Source organism: Thermobia domestica, chromosome 18 (assembly GCF_964235325.1).
Source record: "Thermobia domestica chromosome 18, izTheDome1.hap1.1, whole genome shotgun sequence".
NCBI classification, from domain to species: Eukaryota; Metazoa; Arthropoda; class Insecta; order Zygentoma; family Lepismatidae; genus Thermobia; species Thermobia domestica.
In genome coordinates, this window is record NC_137471.1 from 119020502 (window position 1) to 119044089 (window position 23588).

The following is a 23588-nucleotide window of genomic DNA, read 5'->3' on the forward strand; positions in this document are numbered from 1 at the left end:
AGAAGGAAATTGCTGCCTATCGCCAGGAGATGGTACGTCCATCTCGGTAGTGTGAGGTTGCACAGGTTGCGAAGAGTGGTGCTTTTTTGGCGGTGGCGATTTTTGCTGACTGCGAGTAGTTCGCACTGGGCCTGGAGATCGCGACCGAGATCGGACACCTGCCCGCGAACCCTTGCTGTTTTTGCGTCTATCAGTCTTGCTGATAGCACCAGTTGAAACAGAAGGTGAGGGTGTTGTTTGCCCGGTGTCGATATCAATCGTCGTCTAGATCGATGTGATGAATCAACAAAGTGCGTAACTCAGATGAAGGTAGACTGAATGAGAAAATGAAATGATGCAATAGCCAAAAATAACTGGCCTCTCTCGGGTGAAACCCTCTATCTCGCAGCACCACTACGCCCGTAGCAATGATTGCCTGGTTGCGTCCACAACTCAGGATCGATCAATGCCTAGACTCGATACCTAGGTACCTCGGCCGGAGAGTTGAGAGCCAAGTGGAAGTATTGTGAATTATAAAGAAACCCTTCTAATATTAAAATAAGAACAACCATTTTGCTGCCATGGAATCACTAATATACAGTGAGTATCGCCCGTGATACTTATAAACAACATTAGGGTATACACCCTTTATGTTCGGCATGCAATTACAGTTTCAGTCGTATCAAGATTGGTACCTGAACAATCTATACTACATGCAGCGTAGCTGACATCTGTCGTCAATTTTTTTTCGAAATTTCGCGATTTGCTTACCTATTATTTGCTTTGTTTTATTCTCTGCTTCTGGGCCAATGCTAACATTTTAGCGCGAATAAATGGAGGGAACAAGTGTTTTAAGCGGTGTTTTTCTTTTAATTAGGTTATAAATAACACGATTCTACAAAAGTGTCCAGTGTTCACATACCAATCTAAACCTCAGAAGGACTTCCCAATTTCAGGGTCGATGCGGCACGGTTTAAAATAATGTATAAAGAAGTTAAAATTTTGTTTACTTACGTTTTTCATAAGAGAGAACCTATTTAGGGGGTAAGACTCGGAATAATTTAACAACAAAAAATTTCTTGTATATAAGAACCATCCTAATATATATATATACACAGAGAGAGAGAGAGAGGGGGGAGAGAGTCGGGGCCTATATGGGTTTCATCTCCAAATTTGAACTACGTAATGTCGAGATAATTTTACGAGAGAATAGTAACTACAAATTCAATTTCGTCACTTGACCTGTTCAAAACCCCGTTAACTGGTTCGGGTTTTGTTTAGGTTCAGTTTTGTTTGAAAACAGACAGTATGTTATCACTTTTCAGAATGTCCATACATATTTTGGAAAAGTTCCGAAAGATATGCAATGGTTTCGTTTTAGATTTAGGTTTTATGAATCTGCTGTTGTACTCTTGAATGGAATTACGATACCTCTGTTTATGTCTTTATATGTTATTGTGAGCACACGTTAGTAAGCAATAGAAAATACAATAGATTTTCAGTTTGGATAGGTTTTAGACTAACCGCTTGAAATTGAAATTAAAGGAAATCACTGTGTTTATTAACCCACAATTATGCCTGTTAGGTTGAATAAGACCATGACTAAAGCAAGTGAATTAAGATGGACGAACTGGTGTAATGAGAAGTAGAGCTCCTGCATTGGCTCGAGAAAATTAACGAGCACAATATTGCGCACTCCAAGTTTTCTTGCCTTTGGAAAGAACTAGATACCCCACCACTAGATATTTCAGTGATCGGGGTGCGGGGTTCGACACCCGGTGTTAGAGAATTTGAAATTTTAAATATTCGATATATCTGTGTTCGTGTCCCTGTCACTGAATGTTACTGGAAATAATTTCAGCGAGTATAACCGCATATAACAGACAAGTAACGGAGATATTTTCGATGAATCACAAAAAATTGATGTAGCACCAAATTCATGTTAAGAGTTCAAATTACTCATAAGAATACTTTCTCTTGAATGTCCTTCCGTGGTTTATGTTATTTTTAAATTTAAATTAGACTATTCCGGACCAGAGTATTATATCATAACCAAAATCAGAGTGTGCAATCGTTAATAAAATATTAGAATCATAAACGTGTACAATTTGTTTCATACACGAGTGTTTTCTAACTCCTAATTAACAGAGCAGTATTAGGTAGTGGCTTGAAAATTAGTTTTGTAATTTATGGTCCTTAGTTAGATTCTGGTTTAAATAATTAAGGAAATTTTTATCATTTACAATGTTGTTACTTTTATGCATAATAATATGAAAGATATTCAATTTCTCTCGATCTTACAAGTTAGAGTTCAGACGGTATTCTCCACAGGGTTACTACTAACAACATAAAGAACGCATGTATACGATCTTTGTTCGTACTGTCTGAGAACATAAAATAATTGGTAAACAGTTCATGAATACATGAGTCATTCTTAGGGACTATTATAGGTCATAATTGTGTCCGAAATGTTATTTTTTCACTGGGGAATTGTTTCAAAATTCTTCGGCTACTACTAGAAATGATAATAACAATAACAACTTTTTCATTCGACATTTCTAGTACGTTATATATATCTGCTCGACCAAAATATGTAAAGAGGATTTTTTTTTTTTGGATTGGTACATATATTTTGTTAAAATATCAATATAACCCATACATAATCCAAAGTCTTTTACCTAAAGAAAGAGCGTTACAATTTATTTTCATGAAGACAAATCCTATTTCGTTTCTTATAAGACATCCGAACTTTTCGTTTGCATATTGTTCTGGAACTGATACCTTCTTTATCCCAACAAATTCTTTATCCCAACAAATTCTTTAGTTTTCCATCTAAACATATTCTTTCAAGGTATGTCTTATAAGGCAATTCATCCTGTGACAGTGTCCAAATAAATTTCCATTTCTTTCTCCTATCAACTTAAGTATGCTTATGTCCATTGGAATTGGACATAATATTGAAATCTCAAATTTTCAGCAATAATAGTGATAGTTATAACAATTTTAAAGTTGCCTTAATATTAGGCAAAAATTACAGAATGATCTGATTTCGGGAAGGGGATTCTGTACCTCCAAGACACTCCTCTGTAACTACCCAAATCTTAATCGAATGTGTTCTACAAAAGTTTCTTGTAGATAGTATTCTAGTGCACATTTTAAGGAAAATAGCTGTAATAAAACTAACTGAATATCACTGTTGGGTAAGTCATGTAACAAACTAACGTTTAGGATATGCACAAATAACACTAGTTAACAAATTTAAACTTTATGTTTGTTACATGAGAAAAATCACCTGATCTTAAAGGAACTTTTTTTGCGTTGAATTCGAATATGCACTCAGTTTCCCTCCATCACGTACAGTTTTCCCGTAACAGAGGGATTTTCGGGAAATTCCCTCAAAAATTTCCCCTTTTCAGATATTTTATTCCCCTAGCTCCTGTCCCCTTACATAGAGTAACATAGAAATTATACCTAAGTATACCTTGATTTATTTTTAATAACCCCTAAAAGCTTCGTAAAAATCGCTTTGTTCTTTCTAGAGAAATAAATATATTTGTATGTATGCTGTGTGCACTGTTTATTGCACCTGATAGTAATGCTTTCAGATCTCCTGAGTTGGGGTAAAAACGATTTGCTTTATTACTGCAAACACAGACATAAAAATGAATATTTACAATAGTCAACAACACACTTGTATTGCTCTCTGTAAATACTTCCAACGTATATTTTTTTAAAACGTACAGTATATGTATATCTTAATATATATATATATATACAATTCTCCAAGTTTTTTTCATTTTGTTCATGAAATGGTTATCAATATTTGTTATCAAATGTAACAGAATGCAAAAGAAAGAAAGAATGGAATACAGACTCATTGTTGACAACAATGAACTAATGCAGTCTGAATTTTCCACTACGGTATCGGTTCCCCCCTCCCCCCGCGCATTTCTTTCTTTCTTGTGTTCTTGACACCTGGTGAGGGAGCTTTGTACATTTTTATATTGACGTGTGGTTTAACACTACTTCACTTTCAAAGTTGTCTTTGCTGCTAAGAGTGCTTTCATGTTTGATCTTAACGGCATTATACCCAACTAAGACCACAAGTTTAGTTTATGATCAGTACAATGGCATCAAGAGGACGGCGTTCGTGTGTTAACTCACCAAATAGTTTTTGTTATGTGTGTGGCCAGTTTGTAGTTAAAGGACAGTGTAGATCCATTACGCCATCGGTGAAACTAGCATATTATATATATTTCGGATGTCCTGAATGTTCGGATTCGGACGTCGATTTGATCCGAGAACCTCCAGATTACTGGTAGAGTGCATTGACTACTGAATCACAATCACTACGTAAATAATTCGTATTTATTATGTTTTCGGCATATTTCTTTGACTCTGCTTACAAAGTCCTGCATTATTATTCATCGTGTGAAAGAATCTTTCGCATTTCTTTTATCATGTTACAAGTCAGTGATCTTTGCCATAGTTTATGTTAATAACTTCAATTGTTCTTAAGCCATTGGTTCAAAAATTTGTTTCTTCTCCGCACCGATCTACAGATATGACTAATTTACTTTTCAAATTCTAGATTTGCTTCCAAGCATCGCCGTTACTTGGTCAAAGACTTCTGTCCTCCACGAAACATACGGAAATGAAAACATAGCACCGTATTTTTAGAAATATGAATTAGGCCTTATTAAATTGGAATTATGATGAATGCGTGAACGAAAGGCGAACTTTATTGACTTATTTACTTAGTTCGTTGGACAAAGCTGTGGAAAACTGAAGTTCAGAAATTGAACAAAATGGCAAAAATATAAGGCACGTGAGTTGTAAAAACTTTCAACGGACCATTTTCCCGTAATACAATTTTACAGATAACTTATGTACAGAAGTTTCACTTTACGGAATCTTTGGCTACCTCAATTTTCGACCAAACTTTTTAACATAGAAAATATATTTTAATATCCATAACACTAAACAAGACGCAAAATAGTTAAAAAAAATAACAAAATTACAAAATTATTTTATGATTTTATGGTAAAGAACATATCAATCAGTATACTATTATACAAACATTGAACACACAAAAACTAACTTCGCATAGAATAATCAATAAACATCTAATAATGTTTCAGTTCTTCAATTTAATTGTTTTGATGCCACTTTCTTATTGCAATCCATTTTAACATTTCTCGTACAAACTTCTTTACTAAATCTTTAATGTGTTTGCTTTTCATTATCTGATTGTAGTTAAGGATAATGTTTAAGAGATGGTTATTAACGATTCTTTTCCTTTTATTACCTTTTATAAGCATAACTGAGTTTCCATATTATAATAAATCATATAAGTTTTAATACAGTTTGATTTCATTAGTCTTCTCTTACTTATTCTTGGGGCGAGTCTAAAAAACTGAATAATATAATTCTATTTTCCAATGTCATCTGACCATTCACTAACACTACTTTCTACTCAAATTGTACTTTCTTTAGCAATATAGACTATATAATAGAAATAATATCTTAATATGATACACACTTGCCCTATTTATGTAGCATCTCAAAAAGCACTAAGATTGAATTTGCTTTTGTAAATGTCACTACATGTACATTAATGAAAACTGAATTATCAACATGTTGATATTTGTATTCATTAGAAAGTTGAATACTTTTTTTACTGGAAATATTCAGATATTTTCGATTAGACATATAGCAGTATTTCTACCTCCGTTTATCATCTGTATATTCCTTTTGCATCAGTCCCAAACATTATCTAATCATCTATCTCTTAAAATGCCACAATAGCAACGAAGGCGCCTGAGCTCCAACCTATAACATTGGATATCAAATCTTTGATTTACGGCTATTTGTGATTTCACGTTTATAACAAAGACAAATATTTTAAAGTATGTGTACTTGAAATATATTTTTAAAGAGGTATTTTTCATAAAGTTTGTCCTTCTAAATTATTGTTCACTCTTTCCATTTTAATAAATCTTCTCCAAAATAAAGTCAATGAATTGTGCTGCCATCTTTGGAGTTTTTAAACTATACGTTTGTGGGCATTTATATGATTGTGGCCAATCGTTTCGACTGCGAGATCTCGGAAACTACAGGCTCTAGAAGGATGACGTTTTGACTGATCGATTGTAAATTTTGCGTAGATTGTCATGTTCTAATTGAATATTTAAAACACACGGCCATTAGTTTTTATTACATTTTTTACGGGTACATTGGAAGTGCTGAAATTAAAAAAGAAATAAAGCATCATATCCTACCTATTACACTGCTCTACAAAATGAAACCTTTTGAAAGTTGTTTTTGATTTGTAACCTGACTTTATATAATTTGAGGTTGCTAATTACGAAAATGAAATTAGTTTCGGCCATCACGTCAGGTTTTTTCACAAATCGGAAAACATGATTGCGCAAATTGTGTTATTTACACAGCAACGCTGCTAATATAGAGTAACATTATGACTATCTATTTCTAACAAAGGAACCATATTTTGCTTCAGAACTAATCGTAACATCGATATTTTAAATAAATAAAGGTCATGAGTGGTGTAACTGAGGAGATAAATTGGGCTTGTGCCCCGAGCTCAGGATTGGGAGGGCCCAAATTGGGTAAGTATTTGGGGGAGCGTTTTGGTTTGGTTGGTCAGGGGGGCGCTATGCCGCGTTTTTGCCCCAGGCGACAACTAGCGTATTTACGTCGCTGAAGGTCACTGATAAACAATATACCTAATTTTGGTCACTGTTTTTTCACTTGGAAACTCCTAAAACTAGACTTCCTTTTGCGAGTAGTTTGTGAATATTCACGTACCAACGTTCCGACAGTATTCCGCCAACATTGTTGTTCTTCAACGTCCCTGATAATGGAATTCAATTGCTTTGATGTCCTGGTGAAATTTGCATAATATTCTTCATTTCAATCACCGAAGTTAGAAGGAAAGCTGTCTAAATGTGAATACAAAACATAAATCTTAAGACTCATTTTGTACCCTAAGCTTTTAAACTTCTGGAGCATATTAGACACAATGTACTTGTAGTTTTCGCCTCTGTTGTTCCCGACAAAATTATGACACGTCCCAGAATGCACTTCATGCTTCCTTTTCAATACTTGCCATACAATGTTCAAAGTCTGACTGATCAGAGGACCAAAATATTCCTTCTTTTAACTTAGCACTTGAAAGTTCTGGGAATCTTGTCACTAGACGCTGGAAGCACTGTCCATCTTTGTTCAGACCTTTGACAAATTGTTTCACTAGGCGCAGTTTAATATGCAAGGTAATATGACTTGTGAAGGGTCTACGAGGCAGATGTGTTTCAAATTTTTACTTCCTATATTGCGGCTTTCGCTGACAATCAATTTGAGTCCAGTGTTTAATGCGTTCTCTGCTCTTCCATTCGCAAAATGTGGCATGGATATTTGGCGAACTCTTACTGCTGTCCAAGAAGCGTACATATCACCTTCAGATCGCCGCACAATAACCACTGATGATTCTATTATTTTATTTAAAAAAACATTTCCATATATTTTCGTAAATCTCCTTTAAATGCACAGAATGAATAATGGGTATACAGAGGGTTGTTGGTTGCTGTTGTGAAGAAGCAGACCGTTTAAACTTTTATTGTTGGAATCAATTAAAAAGCTCCATTCTTCAGCATTTTACTTCTCGCAATCACAGCTTACACAGCCCTGTTATTACGTTCCCAACATGTAACGCGTTGTGATATCACTCAGTGCTACCAGATACAGTACATATTTTTTCAATGTTAGCAGAATAAGTAACTGCACGTCTTTTATTACAAATTCAAAGATAATCAGAAGGCTATGGCATCGAAAGTATATTTTTATATTTGTAATTATAATCGGCACTTCTTCCTAAATATACATTTTTACGGTTATTTTCCTCTCCCTCTCCCCTCTATTTTAAGAAAACTGTACGTGATAGAGCAAAACTAACTACATTTTTGGATTTCTTAGGTTAAAAACATTAAGAAAACCTTAATAGTTTCCAAACAGCAAAATCATTGTAGACCAGTGTTGTACATTCCGACACCGCATAAATGGCGTTTGATTCATGGCCAAGTTATAATGAAAAACGAAGGATAACCCTTCCTCCAGTTTAAGTTGAATCTTTATTGTTTGGAGTGTTTTGCCCAATGAACATCATATATCACTGACATTATAATTGATTGTATGCATAATGTTATGCATAATGCTTATTTTAAAGTATATAAAACGATAATCGCGCCTGTTTTGTACGGTTGCGAAAGATGGTCGCTTGCTCGGAAGGAAATATATAGATTGAAAGTGTTTGAAAACAAGATCCTGAGACGAGTATTCGGACCCAAGAGAAACGGGAATAGGGAATTGCGGAAACTTCATAAGGAGGAACTACATAATTTATACCGTTTATCCAACATTGTTAGTGTCATCAAATCTAGAAGGCTCAAGTGGACAGGTCATGTAGCCAGGATGGAAGGAAGAATGAAATCTTTCAAAATCTTAATTGGGAGACCAGCCGGAAAACGACCATTAGGCAGACCTTGGTACAGATGGGAGAACAATATTAAGATGGAAACTCGCAGAAATAAGAATACAAAGTAGAAACTGGAACCAATTGGCTAAGGATAGAAGTCAGTGGAGAGCTTTTGTGAACGCGTCATTGAACCTCCGGAATCCATAGACCATAGAGTTAGTTAGTTTATGTATTTGCTTATTACATACTTTGTGCAAGAAGAAAAAAACACCGATCATACATCAGTTAAAAACTCCAACGGTGGTAGGTTCGAATCTTTCAAACGGTACGAGATATTGAAAAACTAATCGAAAAATGTCTCCCCTTTACGGTATCTCTTGCCGATTATTATCAAGACGTCTTTCACTTGTGTCTGCAAAAGTTACATGTATAGATGTGAGAAATAACAAGGAGATTCATGCTCGTATCTGAATGATGCGCTGTGTAGAGAGCGCAGATTCAGCTACTAATTTATAATATTTTTGGAACAGCTTTTTACCTTGATTTAGTATTATTTTGTCAAGGCTCACAGCAGTATCTATCATTTTTTTATTATTTTCACTTGTCATATTTACGTTTCCAATTTGAACGTATCTTAATATAACGACTATAAAGTTAATTGCTTGATTGAGAAAAATGCTAAATCTCGAAGAATACATTCAATTTATATAATTTTCCTAGGCCTTTTATAATTTCATTCTATTCCAAGTTTTTGTTATTAATTAGCTTGGATGCATTGTCTGCATACCCTAGCTCAATCTACCATACATTGATTGTATGATGGAAGCATCAATTTATTAATACACTTAATTTAATTTGTAATGTAGAGTGATATAAAATCTTTAGCGGAAGGACTAAACAAGATATACTTGCACACTATTCTTTATACTCGTACAGTTGAGGGAGAAGTATATTTTGTTATTATTTATTTTATAGGAAATTGTTTTTTATAGGCTAAGAAAAAAGTGGTTGGCTACAAACTACAGGCATCAATATATTACATCATGTTGTTAACAACTTTATTTTCGAATCATTAGTCCTACTTCCATAGAGTGCGTCTGTAGATTTTAATGTCTCTATCCTTTTAGTTTCTTGTATCTATTGTTTCAAATTTCTATCCCTTAACCAGTCAGATTCCCATATATCGTTAAAATTACAATCATCTTTCTTTAGTTATTAATATCTTCTTCTTTTTTCGTACCAATTTTTTACAGTTTAGTGATTAACGTCCATACAAAAACAACAATGATATTTATACACTGGTTTCACCTCAGAGTCATAACCGGTTTACCTCCCATTGCTCTCCACTTCCTGCATATCTTAGCGCCCAGCTGCAAATTGTCTACATCAGCAACGTAAAATTTGCTGGCTCATAACGCCAGGTCCATGGACCTGGCACACCTGACGATATATTTCAATCGGCGCTTTGCCTTATGCATTATAAAACTTTATAATTGCTCGCAATTCACACGTGGCGGGAGCTGGAATAGGAAACCAATTTCACCTTCAACCACTGCCACAACGTTTCTGAGAGCACTAGAAAAATTCCGTTGGCATATACGCCAAGCTAGGACCTCAGTCTCTCACGTCAAGGTAGTCGCTGCGCGCCAGATATGGGTTTCTAGCTATGAGGTGCTTGAGAAAGTTACTTTATGGTTGGGCCTCGCAGAAATATTTTTATATGGGTGTTCACATGTAGAGTACCGTGAAGTGGGGAGGGCGAGTGGAACGGCGGATCCGGGCGCCGAAGTAAGGGACGCAAAATTCGAGAGGAAAGTTATAAAAGACATATACATGTGGGGGGGGAAAGTAATAAATAGTGTTCAAATTCAAGGAAAAGCTGGGTTCATTTTTGAAAATTTTCTTACGCTTCGCGGCTGGTAGGTCGACTTCACTCTATATACGGCGGAGGGCGCCGTCATATTGTCTCGACCCAGGGTCTGATTTTTCTCGGCACGGCAACGCTCATGTACTCACCTGCTATTTAAATTTCGAAATCAGAATCTAAATCTGAATCATCAATTTCACCTTGTAATGGGATCTAAAATCTACTTACTCTTCATAACTGTTTGATATTTCTTCTATATTCATTTTACCTGCCTCAAATAAGCCAACTTTGATAAAATTTAATAGTTTTTGAAACAAAATATTCCACTGTATTAACGAACGTGCTGGAGTCTAACACAAAAAGTTGATCACAACAATCCACCTGGAAAAGTTCTTTTACTCTTCGCTAGATGTCAGGTGAACAGTATTTTTTTCAAGAACTGAGTCTCAGTAATTTACATAGAGAGCCCATAATAAGTTACATATGTGCTATTGCTTAAGAAACTAGTTAGACTCGGGCTCCGGCGTGTTGTAATAAACTTTCAAAACGAGCCTGACTCGGGCTTAAGATCGAAAGTACTAAAGAAGTTTAAAAATAGAATCGGTTATTCTGAATATCTTTCTTTCGTTTGTTTTAAATAGCACCAGTAGTACTTTCTGAAAATATTTTGATTTGTAAATACTATACATACACTTGCAATAGTTAAGCGATGAAAGGGGTGTTTGCAATCTCTGAAAACTAATTTGTTAATTATAGATAATCTCTCCTTAAAATGTCAATATTTGAGTCATAACCGCATTTTAATCCATACCTAAAATCAGATACATAATATTTAGGTTTAGTATCTTCATGTCAGGTATCTTCATGTCACATAATGTTTTAATGTTAGTTTTCCACTTTGATCTTTCTTCGTTGTACGAATCCCATTTTATTTTTCGTGATATGTGATCGTACTAAGACTTAAAATTGAAGTTATTTTAACAAATGTGAAATATGACCATCCTTTATCCTTTCAAATCAAAAGTCTTAAGGAAGAATGATAAAGTTCATGATAAAAAGTTAATACTATATTTTTTTATGTTAATTCTTTTGGGAGTAATTAGGTTAGATACATTGCATGTAGTGTATAGTTTGAAAGAATTTTTTATAAAATATTGGAGAATGAATTACACTTAAAAGCTTTAGTATTATATGCAATGCATATGTGACTGAGGTGCTCCTTCTTATACTAAGTATTTAGGAAGTTCATAATTTGTCTCGAAACATTATCTATATTCTTCAAAATCAGTTGGTACTAGGTAATTAAGTTTCTATATACATGTTTCTTGTTGTGCTTTCTAGTAAGAAATATTTTTCTATATAGTAGCATTACTTGTTAAGTATAATATATTTAATTATGAATTCTTTAATTTCCTTTCTAAATTCGTTTTCTGTCAAAATATAAAGTGTTCCGTTTAATGTACAAGTCTGAGTACGCCCGAATTAGAAGTGTATTCACGTGTACATACGTGCGTTCATAAATTGAAATATTCGATTTGTTTATATATCGTTTATAGCTTTCAGATTTTCAGTATAAATACCAAGCTTGTACTTCTGTCATGCAATAATCATATGGTTCTATGTTATCGTACCGTTTGTCACTTTTCTTATAACTTCAATATTATTGACCATTTCTCTTCGCACTCCCAAAGCTCTATGGATACAAGAAGTCAAAGCTTACGTTATAATACATCTAACAAGAACAACTTCTATGTAATAAATTAGAACTAGAATGCTGACACCTGCCCCATTTTGCCATCACAGAAACATACTAAGACAAATAATATATTGTTATAGAGATTGGGTTGGTCATGTCCTAACGCCGCACTGAAGGTTTAGATATGACTCCCTGTGCATGTGAGAAAAAGGAAAAGTGAGAACTTAGGTTATGAAAGGCGCTAATTTTAACGTCAATTAACCACCGCCTGACGTCGAGCCTCCTGCACGTGTTGTCAGCTTAGCCCCGGTCTTTCACTTTCTCAAATCACAAAACCGGCTTCATGCTATGTAATAACAGGGGTTACGTAAGTAACATGAGAAATGAAAAAAATAAACAAAAATAGCCTATAAGAAAATAAAAAGGAAAAAAATAATTCACCGGCGTGTTTGAGCAAATCATCAGAAAAACAGAATTGCGTGTTACCAAACCAGAATTTCGTGTGCGTGGTTATTCTCTCAGTTTGCTCATGGTTAGGATTGATGTATAATCTCAAGAAAATACGTCAAATTAGAAATACGAGTGGACAGAAAGGCGTTGGTGACACTGAATATTTAATCTTGAGTTAATCTCTGGTTGTTGGATGTACGCTGCTAACTGGCTCGGATCGGCATGAGTCTCGCAATTTTCTCTCTGAAAATATTGTACTTATCTTATTTTAACAGATGACATATATAAGGGTTGTTTAGAATATATATTGAGTGTTCTTACAATAATGTTTAGGTTCACCTCGGGTCTTTGGGGTACTTAGTTCGATTCCAGCTCGCGCCGTCTGGTCTTTGTGGTGGGCAAACACCGTACTCGTGGTTTTTCCTGGGTTCTCCCGTTTCCTCCCACTATATTCATTCCACCATTTCATTCATTTCTCATCGTCACCGTCTCCTTTAGCCTAATCGGAACTTAAAACTGAAAAAAATATTCATTCTAGGTTCGCACAAATATTGAACACAAGTTATGCGCACAAAATTCCGAAATTTTCTTCTCTTCTGTGACGAATTCAAAACAACTGAGTTTACCTTTAGGGTCAATCCATATAACACTTTAAGATCGATATTCGGTTTTATTAATGCACAAAATTCTTGCTATAATTTCTGGTAACTCATGAGTCCTTTAGTGTGTGATGTTAATCGATAGTTCAGCCTTTACACCCAAGTTAAGAAAAAATAAACCCATAGCACTTAAAGAAGTAGGAATTCAAGATCGTGTTTAGTGAGACTCTCATAAGAACGAAAGTGTTATCAATGTGTGGCTGGAGAACATGTTGTGTACTGTACATACATGGAGACTACCAACGGAAATCTCAGGAATGATTACAATACCACTCGCGTTAGGTGTATACTTACGTGACAAGTGGTCAGATGATGAAAACTTTTACGTTGTTGCAGTAGAGACAAATGAACAAACAATACAATCAATTTCATATTTTAACCGGATTATATTGCTACATAAACGCAGCAGAATAATTTGAATAGTATTATAATAACGCAACCGAAACGTAAACAACACTACAGGTTCGGTGGAAAATTACACGAAACAAATTTAGAGGTCGCAAGTAAGAACCCATAAGTTTCCAAAATTATAATCTCACTTACTAATGTGATAAAAAGTCACAATAGAGTACAAAAGATTTCTTTCGAAAATGTTGCTATATATGATTTGCTATAATGCTGTTTATTGTAGCAATATAGAGCTATAATAGGTTTTGTTGCAGACTTTCAATTTTCATAAAAAATGTTATTTTCGTGTATTACAGAACAGCATTGTTGAGAAAGAATTATTATGTTACCATTTCATAATGCTTATTTCACAATGTTACAAATTAAGTCTTTACATATAATTAATTGCGGTATTATTATTTATATTAAACAGGCTTTAATTTCATTTGATGTGTACGGATTGCCAACTGAAGGAGGCCATTCTCCTGCACTCCCTTTACTTTTTACACCTCGATTCATGGATTGTGAAATGCTTGTAACCGAGGAATTAGCAGACGAAACCATAAGACATATTAATTTGGAATCAAGGGGATGCAGATTTCCAGACGAAACTGAAGGGCTGTGGATCTTTGAGCACTATAGCTATACAGCATGTTTGTGGCAATGTAAAATAGAGAAAGCTATGGAACTGTGTAATTGTGCTGATACTATAGTTGGAAATAACAAAGGTAACTAAAATATTATTTATGCATTGTATCTGCTTTAAAGCAATTAATTACCTTGAATCGCAACGAGTTACCTTGATCCATGTCAGAATAAGATTCTCAAAAAGTTTTAAAAAATTTGAAAATCTGGAAGAAATTTGGAAGAAATCCGGAAAAATCTGGAAGAAATTTCAAAACTCTAAGATGAATCAGCATTTCTTCAAAAAGTTTTAATGACTACAAATTATCCAAACTTAAAGAAAATTTATACAAAATGTCCAAACAAAAAATTTAAAACTGTTATTTAAAGTCCAATCAAAATCAAAATCTTTTCAAAATACCAATACAATCGAATTGCTCGAAGAACAGTTTTTAACTATTGAGATTATAATATGAGTTATGACAGTTATTATTACACTAAATATGGTTTTAATAATTACATATATATTTTCAGGTTATAATTATTCCGCCAACGATTGCATAACATGACTGATAATTGCAATCATAATGTTAAATGATAATTCAAATTTAACAACAATGTCGTAAAATCTAAGCAAAGTAGATAAAATATTTTTAAAAAGATAAAGGTTTCAAATGATTTCTCAGTTAGATTTCATTTGTAATAAATTTCCAGAAATTGCCTTAGACTATGTGTTGCAACTACAATAGTAATACTTCTAACATGTTCAAACTAAAATAGAAAACACAAAGTTTCTCAGAATCTTGTGAAAAATTTTAAACAAAGATTTGAAAGTAAGTATCAAATTTGGTTTGCACAAAATATAATTTTATTAAAATAATCTTAATCTTGGGTCGTAATTACAATACTCGGGTTCAAATATAAAAACTAAAATTTAAATAAAATTCTGCCATTGATATTTATTTTGGAACTGAAAATTCAAACAAAGCTTTTAAAAGTTTTTTAACAATAATGCAGCAAAAATTTGTAAGTCATTAGAGTACCAGATTGAATGTAAAATTATTAGGCTATAAGTTGCTCAAAGTGTGAAATTGTTATTGCTGAACATTAAATAGTTTTCGTAACTGCGTATCGGAATTGAAGTTCTAAATATTTGTACCAATGACCTTAAGCTATAAGTTGTAACTACAATTCTTAGTTTCAAGGTGTAAAATTGTTAATCTTTAAAAATACGTTAGAATAATTAGGTTTCGTGTTTAAAATGAACAGACATCAAACAAAAGATTTAAAGAGATAGGAGCTCTGATTCTGTATAACGATACCAAATTTTAAGTTTGACACGTACAAAAATTCTGAAAAATTCGTGAATTGAACCACAGAATAATGTTCTTAATGACCTTGAACTACATTCCTTAAAGTTCAAATTGTAACCCTGTAAATGAGAGGGTACATCTAGGGCACCAATACCCTGGAGTTTGAAGTGTGCTTAAGTATCGAAAGTACTAAGAAGCTGTACGTATTAGGTAAAAATCCACAATTTTGAATGTTAATGACTTTAAACCCATAAGAGTATCGAAATCGGAATATCCAAGCTCATATAATTCGCATGCCCTTATGTATTATTATTTCTTGAGAATTATGAAATTAAGGTGGGACAAATGTACTTCTCATGAAATTTAAGATTTCACATATTACTTATTAAGATAGAATGAAATACAATCGGATCTTGTATTCATCGGTATGATCATTTATTATAATTGTGCCGACGTCTTGTAATAATTTAGACGCCGTTGATGTAGGGTATTAAACCCACATAAATTATTTAAAAAAATTGTCATTATAATGGAATTTGGGTGAGTGCGTTAGAAATACAAAAGGCGTGGTGACGATAGTGATTTCAAACTTTTAATGTATTTTCCACAAATATCACTAAATCCATTAGCACACAAATACGTAGAATGATTATATTCAAAATCACACTAGACTATAAATAAATGTAGTAACCCATACAGTAAATTCTCGTTATATAATCCATCGATGAATTACGCCAAGTACTGTTAAATGTTCCCTTGAATCACTCGTAATAATATCTTTTGCCACAGAATAAAAGTTATTTCTGGTAACACTTTTGGAAATATTAAATAAAAACTTCATAATTACTTAGTCTGTCAAACATAGCCATAGAAATTGCAAACTTCATTCCTAGATAATTTTTAACACAAAAAATAGATCATATAAGTATTCAATTTTGGCACCTATTCAACTCCATTTGAATATGTTAGTCACTTTCAAGAAAATATCATAAATACTTATCCAGGCTATATCGAAATATCAGAATTCACTAAATTACAAAACGTAATATAACAGAGTCTTGGAACTTTCCATGATATTGCACCATTTACGACTAATAATAGGAGCATGCGCTCTCGTCGTTGCATTCAATTTCCAATGACCAGAAGGTGGTCAGTTAACTACCTCCAGAAATACTAGTTCCTATTTTAGCCACTCATCACAAGTGGCGCTAGATTTAAATGATCTTTTTTTATAATAACCTTACGACATGCTACAACATCCCTCCCTTTGGGAAAAAATCGATATAATCATTTTTTTTTAAATATTAAGAGATATATTAATGTAAACAACACTAAACTTCCACTCGATTCAAACTTACTAAACTTAAAATTAATAAATAAACGAAAAGAAACAAATCCCCCATAATGACATTCATACAACTTTCACGCTAATCACTCTAACCATTCAAGTATTGTAAACACCATTTAGTATTAAATGCATATATCTCAAAATATCTCAAACCATGCAATTAATTAATTACAGTTATTATATTTGTTCCCCTCTTCCTTAGCAATTACAGTTATTAATTTTTCCACTATTTAGTAATTACAGTATCACTACTCATAATTACAGTTATTCCCTTTTCCTTTAACAATTACAGTTAATACTCTCCTCTTTTAACAATTACAGGCCTGTAATTTTTATGAATGACAATTTAATTATTTCTTTTATCTCTGTACGGTTTCGTTAAACTCACATGAGTTTTTCTAATATCTTTAGGATTCTCAAGATTTTCTACCAATATTGTATTGACTGTTAAGATACGTATTACCTGAAAAGAACCATGCCATACATTTGATAAGCTTTCATTTATCTGACCAGATAACGATGATTGAATCTGTGACTTAATCGAAACTTTATCACCTACTTGATAATTTGTTTCGGCCCTGTTTTTATCATATTTCTTTTTCCTTTTCAACCATGCACCTTCCATATTCTTTAATTCTGTTTCCCATATATCTGTTCTTTTACTTTTAATATCAGTTTCATCTATTCTACAACAAATATCCAGGGGATCATTAACATTATAGTTAAAAACTAACTCCATGGGTGTAAACCCATGTTCGGAGTGTACAGAAGAGTTTAAAGAAAACTCAATTTCATGTATAAATTTATCCCACAAATGTTGTTTATCATTTACATATATTCTCAAAGCCTGCTTAAAGCTTAAAATGTATCGTTCAGCCGCGTTACTTGCACAATGGTAGGGTGAGATACATATATCCTTTATTCCTAAGCTATACAAGAAGTCTTTAAATACAGATGATCTAAATATACTGGCATTATCGTGTGCTATACTTGCCACGAACCCTCTTCGACACATTAATTTGAAAAGTTTATTAACAATAATCTGACTATTCAAATTAATTAACAGTTCCAAAAACACGTATTTAGAAAAAGCGTCTACTATTATCAAACAGTATCTACCTGATCTCGAACGTGTAACAGGTCCTATTACATCTACATATATCCTAGAATTAACTCCTCGTATTAATTCTGATACCAATTGACCTATCTTCTTTCTATTATTACTTTTTGTTAGTTGGCATTCCCTACAAGATCTCACGTATTCCCTAATCTCAGGTATAACACCCTCCCAGGTGAACCTAGACCACACTTTTCCTATACATTTATTAATCCCACAATGTGCTCCTGGCAAGGCTGGCTTATGATAGTATTCTATAATAGATTTTGTCAAAGCCTTAGGTAAATAAAGTTTATAAGGAATGTGAACAGACCGAGTTTTCTTACACAATATTCCGTTAACCATTTTATATTCTGGTACATCTTCCTTTTTCTTAATCCTATCAATAATACTTTTCATTTCCAGATCTGCATTTTGAAATTCTTCTATAGAGTGTCTCGCAAAAGGCATACTACAAATATTCACAAATAGCTTATTAATTATTTCTTCATTTAAAGTAGGATCCTCTATGAACTCTTCAAACTCATGTTTATTGTGCAATCTAGATATAAAATCACTCGGAATATTCAAAACTCTAGGTGTATGTTTCACTGTAAAACTAAATTGAAACAAACGTTACAATAAACTACCATATGGCTTTAATCTTTTCAAATTACGCAACGCATAACTTAACCCTATGTTATCTGCTTTTAATTCAAAAAGTGCATGAGAGAGAAAAGTTTTAAATCGTTCCATAGTTTCCACTACAGCCACTAATTCAAGCAGGAATATGGGTTTATTTACGTCATGTTATCACAAACGTCGACTACAAAACCCTACAGGAACTTCTTCCCCTTTTTCATTTAATTGTGAGATCATTCCTCCCACTGAGGTCAGTGAGGCATCACTTGACAGGAAAAATCTCTTATTGAGGTCTGGAAATTTAAGTATTACGTGACTTTCAAACATCATTTTAATATTACTCAAGGCAGCTTCCTGCTCATCTCCCCATCTAAATTCAACCTTCGGGCTCCTCAACTTATTCAAAGGGTCCATAAGATCTTGAAAATTAGGAATAAACTTGGCAAAATATTGAAGAAATGAACATAAACTAATTAGAGCTTTCCTATTCCTCGGAGAAGGTATTTTTTTAATTACTTCTATTCTAGATGGATCCATATAAATATGGCCATTTTCTCTTATATGCCCCAAATAAGAAATCTTTCTTTGAAAAAGAGTGCATTTATTGAAAGACAATGTAATGTTATTTTCTTTAAAAATCGTAAAAACTTCACTAAGGAGCTTATTATGACTTTCAATGTCTGCTGTGTGAATCACTAAATCATCTGCATACCAGGTAACACCTTTATCCTTAAGATGATACAACAATTTTGTGATTAATTTACTTAAAGTGAACGATCCGCTTGCTATACCGAAAGGGACATACCTATATTCGTATAACCCACGATGAGTAAGAAGTGCGGAATATTTAATTGAGTCCTCATGTAACTTTATCACGTGATATGCATGATGAATATCTAATTTAGAAAAGTATTTACTATTGGATAGCTCACTCATGATACCCTCCATTCTCGGGGTATACTGAGAATTTAGTAACATTTTTTTATTAATTTTTTGTGGAGAGGCATATGCACTATCACTTTCTCGAATAATATTCTGTTTCAATAGGTTATCTAATATTTTATCCATTTCCTTTTGAGCAACCCTGCTTAGTGGATAAGCTTTTTCTCTTACCGGCTGGTCATCATTTAATATGATTTGATGACAAAACTTTGGCACCTCCCCTACATGTTCTTCAAATATATCTTTAAATTCATTCATCTACATAATGTTGTAACCCACTATCTAACTCTAGAACTTCAGGGTCAACTAATTTCTGCCTAGTTCTTAACGAATCGCTACCCTTAAGTTTAGCTTCCGTACTGACATTTAAAATAGAATCAGAGGACTAATGGTCAATTTCGTTTTCATTGAATGACCCTTCATGTGTTTCTCCTCTCTCAACTATTTGTAACCTTAGTCTCTCTTTATGCTTTCCTTTTTTCCTTTTATCCATACCCTCCAAATGGTACTTTTCTCCTACATTCTCATTCCCCTTTTCTTCGGATGGAATGAACAACTTATTATGAAAACAATCAATGGGACCAAAAGTCATTAATACATCTTCTTTTCTAATATCTGAGTTTACTTGACTCAATTGATCAAATAAACGAATGGTCCTGTTTTCTTCCAAACCTAATACTAACCTATTTCTTCCTAAAGTAATAGTAACCTTCATTTGTTTTAACTCATTAACCCCTAATATAAACATTGGGTTTAGATGTTCTGCTAAATAAAATTTTATTCTATATACCCTATTCAGCAATTTCAGGGGCAGAGCAACAAATTCTTTCAACGTGACATTTTTATTATCTACGCCCTTACCAATAAACAAATCATCATTCACTTTGAATGTATTATTTAATGTGTTATTCCATTCTCTAAACCCCCAGCATTTACCAGGCTGTGTCTACACACCCTCTTAATCTTTTTCCTAATACAAATGCCTCTACGAAAGTAGCAACACTGCCTTCCTTAATTAACTGTCCATCGCTATGTACTCCCACACTCATGGTGTCATTCACAGTCTTACTTTTTCTGTCATTATCTCTAGTATTTTCTCCCTTTCTTTGACTATATCTTCCTTTACTCTTACTTCCTCCTCCAACATTCGCATTCCTCTTATCTACTAATTGTAAACTATGCAACTTTCTAGATAAATTCAATCCTCTTTTCAAATTACACTTGCTAGCATAATGTGGTCCTCCACATTCAAAACATGAGACAGCTTTTATCAACCCTTTCCTTTTAACATTTTCCTCACTTTCATAAAATTTATTAATTGCCTTGTAAATACTTATATTCTTTAAATGACTCACATATGAAAATAAGTCCCTTTCAAGTTCCTGTAAAGTATCTTGAACTCGAACCCCGTAAATATTTCTTACGAGTCGTGGATCTGCGCCGCTCAATATAATTTCTTTCACATGAACCTCATTTAAGTTTCCATGCAGTATTATGTAACTATCTTTTACTTTTTCTACAAAGTGAATGGGATTTTGACCTACAGATTGTATAGTTTCAACATAATTACGTGATACAACTCTTCTTCCTAAGGAAGAACTTAAATTTTTAAACACTTTGTGAGCAAGCATCAACCAATTATCACATTGTCTCATATGTTCTAAGATCTTAGTACGCAAAATGCCTTTACTTATTTAAGGCAGCTATTACTATTGATTCATATGGAAAAACATTACCATTATTTAAACCCTGTACTTCCAGTAGAAATTTAAATAACAACAAGTCATCGCTTTCGTCACAATAATTGATTTCTTGACTTAAATTACAAAAGGAATTATTAGCAACACCTATCGTAATTTTCTCTAAATTAGTACTAAAAGGTCTAAATATATTTCCCACGTTTTGCTTATTCGTAACAATTTGTTCATTCAATTTTGGAAGTCTTAAATCCTCAAAGCAGTGTAGTTCATTTCTTTGCGGTAATTCTTTGTATTCGTCAAATAATTCAGCTGGCACACTGTCGTAATAGCTCTCCTCTCCTCCCCACTCCAACAGCCAGTCAAAACGAACCAATGAAAAACTTATACGTATCTTCCAAGGTGTAGCAAACTCCAACTAAAAGTTTTATGCCTAGTATTTTTTTTGCCTTTTTTTTCAACGAAAAATACTTGGTCACTATTCTTCCACCAAGCACAGTTTAGACACTCCCAATTAAATTCCATTTATAATTAGGGATTGGAAATTGAACCTAGTTTTAAATGATCTTTTTTTTTATAATAATCTTACGACATGCTACAGAATGTATCTTCGTGAACATTTCGAACAACATTGAGAATTCTCGTCCCATTGTACATTATTTTTTCCGTCAAAATTTAAAATCCCCATTTTATATAAAGCGTTACTTCGGCAATATACTTTCGAAACTTTTGTACTCATAAAAGGTGAAAAGCTGAACCAAGACTACAAAAGTATATATTAAAGTGATAGAGAACATTTACGGATATTTCTTTACAATTTCCATTTTAAAATATGGGGCAGTGTAGCAGTCCTAAATTTTGAAACAAAATACATACAAATTAATATGAAAGTTAAATAATATATGTACTTATATATATAGTACTAAAATTCACAAAAACCTCATCTTACAGGATATAGTAGGTCAATCCCATTTAAATATTGAAAGTGTGTTCTATTAGAAAACAAAAAGTGCAAACCATTTTTTTTTAAAAAAAGCAAATTGATCCTTGAAAGCATTTAACGAATTTCATTTTTGACAATTACAAAATTAAGGGGTTATTCTATAGTTCATGTCCAAACTCCTAGAGCGGTGCGTCAATGTACCCTTGCCCTGTGAAGGAAAATAAATTCCATAATCAAATATATAACTATATAACGTGATAAAGCCATTGAATGTGCATGAAATATGTAACAGCATCCAAAATTGGAATATTTTTCAACGTTTACCTACAAATGAAAACAAAATGGTTCAATCAAATTTATAGATATAGATATCACGGTTCTGTACTTTCATACAACTTTTTGTTTTAGCAATTTTCAAGATTTAAACAGTGGTCCTATGCATCACTACAGAATTTCCAGATGTCGGCCTACGTACATTACACGAGGTGCTCATATGAGTTCTCTGGAAAGGGACCATAGCGTATGATTTAGAGACTAAGTGCAGTTAAAGTGAGAAAAACACAGTTTCGATACTTCATATCCACTAGTATATAGTTCCTAGCAATGAATCGAATAGAAGTGATACGCACGTTGTCAATAGTATGTTACTAGAAGCTTTCCAAATTCTTCATTTTACAGAAGGGTTCTAATGTTAACCAATGGGGACTTGAAAATAGCATTTTACTAATTGATAGTGACTAGGAAGTACAGAAAAGACTAATAATTTCAAACAAATATGGGGAAGAAAGATATTGTGAAACTACACTCGGATTCGATTTTTGTGTTCGTCTAACTATTGGTCAATATTGCTGTCTGTCTGTTTGTCTGTCTCACGAAAGCACGAGATTTTAACGAAATTTTGTATGTCTTTATTCAAATTTTGGTAAAAAGAATTCAGTTCGGGATTGTAATGAGGTAATGAATAGGGGTAAAATCAACGTCATGTTTAACTTTTAACTTTCACATCAAAACAATTTCACAGGATGATCTAACAAAAATTTATACGATACCAACAAAATGTATTTTACAAATTTTAAAAGGATTCCGATGATATCTAGAGCATGTGTTAAAATGAATCAATAACGAAAGGGGAATCTCCCTAAGTTTAAGACTTTTGAGGAGTGTATTACCAAAATATGCTAAATTCGATTTGTTGAATTCTTCAGAAAGGGAGGAAAACTATATGCGTTTACATTGAAACACTATGGGAAGTGATATTTCAAACAGAATTTACGACAGAAAATAATGTGTTTTGACAGAAGATAATTACAAAATTTGGTTCGATAATATTCCATATTCAATTTTAAGTCAAAAGTTCGTTTGGATTTGGTATATATATTCCTCATATTCTATATTTATTACACAAACGTTTTGTTCGAACGGGAACTTTGTTTCGAAGTTCTGTCCTCAGCCAG